The sequence below is a fragment of the Penaeus chinensis genome, chromosome 2 (assembly GCF_019202785.1).
Source record: "Penaeus chinensis breed Huanghai No. 1 chromosome 2, ASM1920278v2, whole genome shotgun sequence".
NCBI classification, from domain to species: Eukaryota; Metazoa; Arthropoda; class Malacostraca; order Decapoda; family Penaeidae; genus Penaeus; species Penaeus chinensis.
In genome coordinates this window covers 21,497,004-21,504,258 of record NC_061820.1, presented here as the reverse complement: position 1 = coordinate 21,504,258, position 7,255 = coordinate 21,497,004, and positions in this window count along the sequence as shown.

Genomic DNA, 7,255 nt, shown 5'->3' with positions numbered 1-7,255 from the left:
CTGGAAGCTTAGTAATGGTTGCAGAGGTCATTCGTCAGAGCATCACTATGTGCAGATGGGCAGTTGATATAGACACCTGAAGAAGCTGGTGCCTTAAAATAGTGCTTTAGGGGATCTACAGATATTTTTCAGTTAAGTCTAGGTACTGAAGGACACAATATATTTTTGGCATAGGTCTAAGTACTGCATTAGGGCGCAACACTTTCCTGGCACATGTCTAGATTCTGGAAAGGGACACATTCTTGTTGCATCTGTGGAATGTGGATGGAGAGGCAGCACGTTCCCAGAGTACTTAAAAGATACCTTTGTAGGGCTTGTGGATGGAGACTTGAACAGTTTCCTGAAGCAATATGTGTAGAAGTTGGACATTATCACAGTGTAGCGGCACGGTAGAAGTTGTAGTGGATGGAAGCATAACAGGTAAACAACAACACAAATGTTGTCATCATCTTAGAAGAAGGAAGCACAACATCCACTAACGGCTAAAGGATGCTGAAGTTTGAATGCAAGTGAGAGAAAGACAAGCATAGAGAGAGAGAAAGAGGGAGAGGTGAGTGAAAGAGAAAACAAGAATAGAGAAAAGGCAGGGCACATATCTAGTCCATTTTCGTACAAGTAGGTGATACTAGCAAAGGGATGGGTAGAAGGAAAGGAGAGGGGCATCCTAGTAGAGAAGACGTCACATGTGCTGCAAATTGGTGGCAGCGGTGGTATTTCACAGTCTCCGGGTAGAACAACAAATGAAGTGGGTGCGGGTGCGGCGGGTCACTGCCTCACGAATCTGGCACGCCCAGGAACCTGTCATAAAGAGTAAAGTGAAAGAACAAAGAATTAATTTATGTTTCATATTTCATACAGAGTTTGATAATTACAACAGCCTATTTCTTTGTCCAACATATCATTCACTATCAGTACTTACACAAGCACTTCATGAAATAAATCCTGGAACTATTTTACAATGCAATAATATCTAGGTAAAAGTACACTTTTGTAAATCTGTGCATAATATACTGTGGAGAGTGAAAAATGAAGCATGAACACACATATTGTGATACAGTACTACTGCAAGTTAATCTGCAAGCAAATGGACATCATTAGTCATTAAACTGAACTAGTAAAATAAAAACTTAACTAGAAAAAACAACCTATTATTACAAACTTAAGTCATGTTGAAAAAAAATAGGTAAATTACGGTTGGATTTTGGAGTTGACTACGTGGGCAGTTGCCAGGGGCCTATATACAAATAGGTGTGTAGGCCTATATATATAAGTTGTAATGATGGGAATAAATTTATCAAAATCAATCAATATGCATATTTAATCAGTTGGCATAAAATGAATATCAAATACTAATCCCGTAATCCCAGCATCCGTATCTGCATTTCCTTGAAATCCGGTCAGAAAATTTCAAATTTTAAGCTTGAGCCCTGCCCATATAGTATATATGCACATAAATATGTATATATATATATATATATATATATATATATATGTGTGTGTGTGTGTGTGTGTGTGTGTGTGTGTGTGTGTGTGCGCGTGTGTATACATACACACACACACATGTATATATGTATATACATACATGCATACTTATATGTATATATACACATATGCATGGATGTAAATATGTATATACATATATATACGTATAAACATATACATACGTATAAACATATACATACATACATACATACATACATACATACATACATACATACATACATACATACATACATACATACATACATACATACATAAATACTTACATACATACATGTACGCACACACACGTGTGCGTGTATGTATATATATATAGATATAGATATAGATATATAGAGATACATGCACACACACACACACATATGATGATTATGATTATGATTATGATGATGATGATGGTGGTAATGATGATAATGATGATATTTACATACACACACATACATATATATACATACACACGTGTGTGTGTGTGTGTGTGTGTGTGTGTGTGTGTGTGTGTGTGTGTATGTGTGTGTGTGTGTGTGTGTTTATATGTATGTGTATATATACATACATTTTCATATTTATGTATGTATGTATGTATATGTATATATATATAATAAATATATAAATACACACACACACATATATTTCAATCTGTTTCTTCTGTCAGATTAGGGCGCAACATATATATATATATATATATATATATATATATATATATATATATAGATAAAGTGTGACTTGGGAAACACTCCGACCATGAGACATATTGTTTCGTCTGAGCATCACTTTCACTAAAAAAAAAAATCATATGCCCAGCAGCGGCTATGTTCTGCCCGCGAAGTTGAATTCAGTTTCAAGCTTCGACCTCTGCAGCTGACCGTTGTAATTCAGTATTAACTGCATATCGCAAAAATGCACTCGATTATCAAGATACGTCTCCTTCCTCTTAGGACTCCGCACTTACCGCATCTTCGATCTGGAGGACTTTTCATTGCCGGAAACTGGAGTGACTGATAACGTTTCAGTGTGAAAAGACTGTGTGGGTGCGTTCTTACATATACTTAAAGATGTGCATATAAGTATACAAGCATAATTAAGGCGGATTCACACCAGGCGCGAAGCTACGCTACAGACGCGATGCGACGGACGGACGGATGCTACGTGAATATTCACTCTGAAGATGATGCCGTCGAGATCTGTTTTCATGTACCAGACCACTCAGTGGCTGCAGCGTGGGAGACGATATTAATTTGGCAAGAACGAAGTTTGGTGAATATTATTGTCTTATGCAAGAGTTGGAGGACGATGAAGAAAAATTCAAACAGTATTTCAGATTATCTCCCGGACTGTGGAGGATTTGCAATATAAGGCGACAAACAACTCACTGGGGTGGAAGTATGGTCCGGGGACTCCTAGAATACTCGAGTACGCATGCGATCCGGCCCGGCGACCGATCAACCCATGTGCGCGACGTAGCATATCGTGCGTAGCTTCGCAATCGGTGTGAACACACTTAATGAAAATACATCAAGATGTGTATATGTGTGTGTGTGTGTGTGTGTGTGTGTGTGTGTGTGTGTGTGTGTGTGTGTGTGTGTGTGTGTGTGTGTGTGTGTGTGTGTGTGTGTGGTATGTCGTGGCCTGATGTTTACAAATATATAATGCAGGCTACATACATATGTATACACATAAATAAGCACATAAAGATATGAACATGCGTGTACATTCATACATGCATAAGTATAAACAAACGAACAAACAAAAACACACCCCTCAATGAAGATGGCTACATCTTTTATAGGTAGTACTCCACCTTGAGGAGGTAGCCATAACCGTCTCTAGCAGACTTTTGTTGGTTGAGGTACTTCCAGTGTCAATACCTAATGGTGCTGAGACTGAGGTATTCATTTACCCATGTATCTCTTCCTGTTACATGTACTCTTACAAACGTAACTTGATGTGAAAGAGATGTTTTGTCAAACTTGTTTCTGTTGCAGATAGCTGTACTTGATATCTTAATTATGCAAGGCGATTTCAATAACCGCATCCTTGTTAAAACCTGTTAGAGTATCCAGCAAAGAAGCAGGATTTTCCAGAGTGCCAGGTTCTTTCGTAGAATGGCTGTGGCTACTCTCTCGGCCCATTTTATAACCTCCTGTACGTCCAATGCCTGCACCTGAGGTTTCATCAGGACAGACTCTGAGAGGCGTCTGCGCGGTGGTTTGCTATGGCTATATCTGGCAGGCCTGACAGCTTTTGTAAATTATAGGATGCTTTCAAACATGAAATGTTTAACGTAGTCCATTGCTGACTGCCTAACAGGGCAGAACTTTATCTAGCAAAATGTGCAGATGCACAATGAACAACTTGGCTGATAAGAGACCAATTGTCTTGATCTCTGGTTAAAGGACAGTACTGCGGAGGGACAAAGAACGTCATGGCAGAAATATTGCTGAGCAGACGGAGGGCCTTCTTTTGATATATGACTCTTGTCCTACCTATCAAGCCTCGAGAGAGCTGAATGCCAAACTTTTCCCAAAGATGTCTGTAGTTCAGCCAGCAATCTCTGATCATGTGTAAGAATTGAGTGTTTTGAGTACTTGATTCAGGTTACGCAGACGATGGATGCAGGTAGTGTCTTAGTGCCAGCACCTCATCCCCATCAGCAAAGGAACCTCCCTCCCCGACTGAGGTTAGAAAGATGATCAAGCTGAAGAGGGGAGACAGTAAGTATGTGTAGCATCCCTGTTGAACTGATTAAATCAGGTGCATTGGATACTATCCTGGCTGTCATCTGTCAGTCCGGTGCCATTTCCTCGGTGAAGGGTACGGGCATTCCTATTTAGAGTGGTCCTGGCTAACACTCCAGCACTCACCGAGCTATTACACTGCTCAGCAAACTTAGGGAGGTGCTCTTTTCAGTCTCTTAGGACACATGGGAAACCAGCTTTTAAGGCATCAGAGACCAGAGCAATCTGGATTCACTCGTGGTATACCCATGCTAGACGGCATCCTTGTACTTCGAGTCACTGTAGGTGCATTGGAATCCTAACAAAAAGTCTGTATGCCGGTACTGAAAGTGCTATTATTACATAGCAGGTAACTCTGCATCAGTAATAATAGAGAAAACTTCCATGTCAATTCTTATTTGTTGTCAAAAGTTAATTGATCCATTTCATCATTTAAAGCAGATTCCTCGATAAATGCAAATGACACCTCGAGCCTTTACAGCTTACGCATTCTACATATGGAAACTATTAAATGTGTAATATTATCATCATTATATAGCTGACATTTATTGCAATATTTTAGTTTTTTTTCCATTATAGGGTGTATTGCAATGTAAACGTTAGTTCTAGTTAAGTGTCAACTTTGAAATATGAGAGTGCGACTGATGGACTCGAGTCTAGTCGAAGACAATTTTAGGAAAACCATTAAATTTGACAGAAAATGTTTTGTGACCTTTCGTATATCCCGCCTCAGAGAATCTTTTGTAGGATTAAAGTAAAACATTTAAAATAGATGAAAATCCATGACGATCTACATCTACAGCGTACACAAACAGACGCACGCGCGCGCGCGTGTGTGTGTGTGTGTGTGTGTGGATGTGTGTGCATATATATATATATATATATATATATATATATATATATATATGTATATACTATATATATCATATATAGTATATATACTATATATATATATTTGTATAAAAGGTATGAATGAGAATGAATATCTTCACAATACAAGAGATGTATTTGACCGGTTTCGACTTTGTCTTCGTCAGAAATACATGAAACCGGTCAAATACATCTCTTGTATTGTGAAGATATTCATTCTCATTCATACCTTTTATACATTTGTCAACATGAACGCGGTTCATATATATATTTATATAAGTATATATATATATATATATATATATATATACAATATGTATATTATATATAGTCTATATACTATATATAATACATGAACTATATTTATTACATATACTACACATATATGTGTATATATATGTATATATATATATATATATACATATATATATATATATATATATATAAATATGTGTGTGTATATGTATTGATATACATAAGTATATATATATATATATATATATATATATATATATATATATATAGAGGCATATATGCGCGCGCGCACACACACACACACACACACACACACACACACACACACACACACACACACACACACACACACACACACACACACACACAGGTATGTATATATACATACATATACATGCATACATATATATATATATATATATATATATATATATATATATGTACATATATATATAAACACACACATTTATTTATATATATATATATATATATATATATATACACATATACATACACATATATATACACATACTGATATATACATACATACAAATATATATATATATATATATATATATATATATATACATATATATACACATATATATATATATATGCATATGTAAGTATATATATGTACATATATATATATACATATATATATATATATATATATATATATATATATATATACATATGTAAGCATATAAAAGTACATATATGAACGAGACAATATACATTATGTAGTCAGAAACGCTGGAGGTGTATAATACAAGAAACATGAAAGCAGGCAGAAAGCTGTTGACGTGGTTCTAAGTTCCACAGACGCAGGAGCATGCAACCTGCATGAAGTTATCAGTGGGTATTGGCTAGCAGGCAGGCAGCACACGCAGGCGACAGGCTGCCCTACCGGCGGAAGGCACAGGATAAGCCCCCTGAATGGAAGACCGCCAGAGAGAGCAACTTCATGGGCGAGGCGAGGCTGGACGCGCCCTTGCGACCACATGCAGAGTCCCGACACTACCAGGCTATCATTCACTACCAGCCTCTACCGGGACACCTGCTTCTGCTGAATACTGGTCTAACGATGGTTGTAGGGCAGGCAGGCAGGCAGGCAGGCACCAAGCAGGCAGACAGAGAGGCAGGCAGGCAGGAGGTCAGACGGAAGTCTCCAGAAGGTCGGGGTCGTCGAGAGCGTCGGCGGAGAGGACCTGGGGTGTGCCCTGAGCCGCCACGCACCTCACCACGTTCTCCCGGGAGGTGCGCTGCTTCCCTCCGCCGCGAGTCACTTCTACGTCCCCCTCCGGCGGCGCAGCCCCTCCTGGTACTGCCGCTCCTGCCGAAGGTGCCTCTAAGCCTGGCGAGTGCGTTGGCAGAAGGCGGTGGCCCGAGCTCGGGTGCTGGCGGGCCCCTCCCCACTGCGCGTCCTTGAGCACCGGGGCGGAGGCGTGTGACCCCCGGGACCTCCCAGGCGAGGAACCTGAAGGAACAACAGTTGAACGTAACCTGGACTCACGTCTGACTGGCCCGCGCCCCCTCCCCGTCCCGTCATCCCAAAACCTTACCTTACACCGAGCGAGATGCAACGCAAAAATGATACAAAATTTGTATAACATGATTGGAAACTTGTAGTGATAACTATTTTAATGTTGCAGGAAATTATAGCAAAAACGATTTGCAGGAGAGTTTATAAGAAAGAAGTATGAGAGTGAGAACGGGATATCCCCCTCCCAGTTGAGTGCTTCTATATCTTAAAAAAAAAAAAAAAAAAAAAAAAAAAAAAACATGCTTTTTATCTAGAGAGAGAAAAGGGTGTCTCGAGCATGACATATAATTACTTGAAAATCGACCTCGCATTCGCTAAACAGTATATACCGCCAAAGATCAATTGTTTC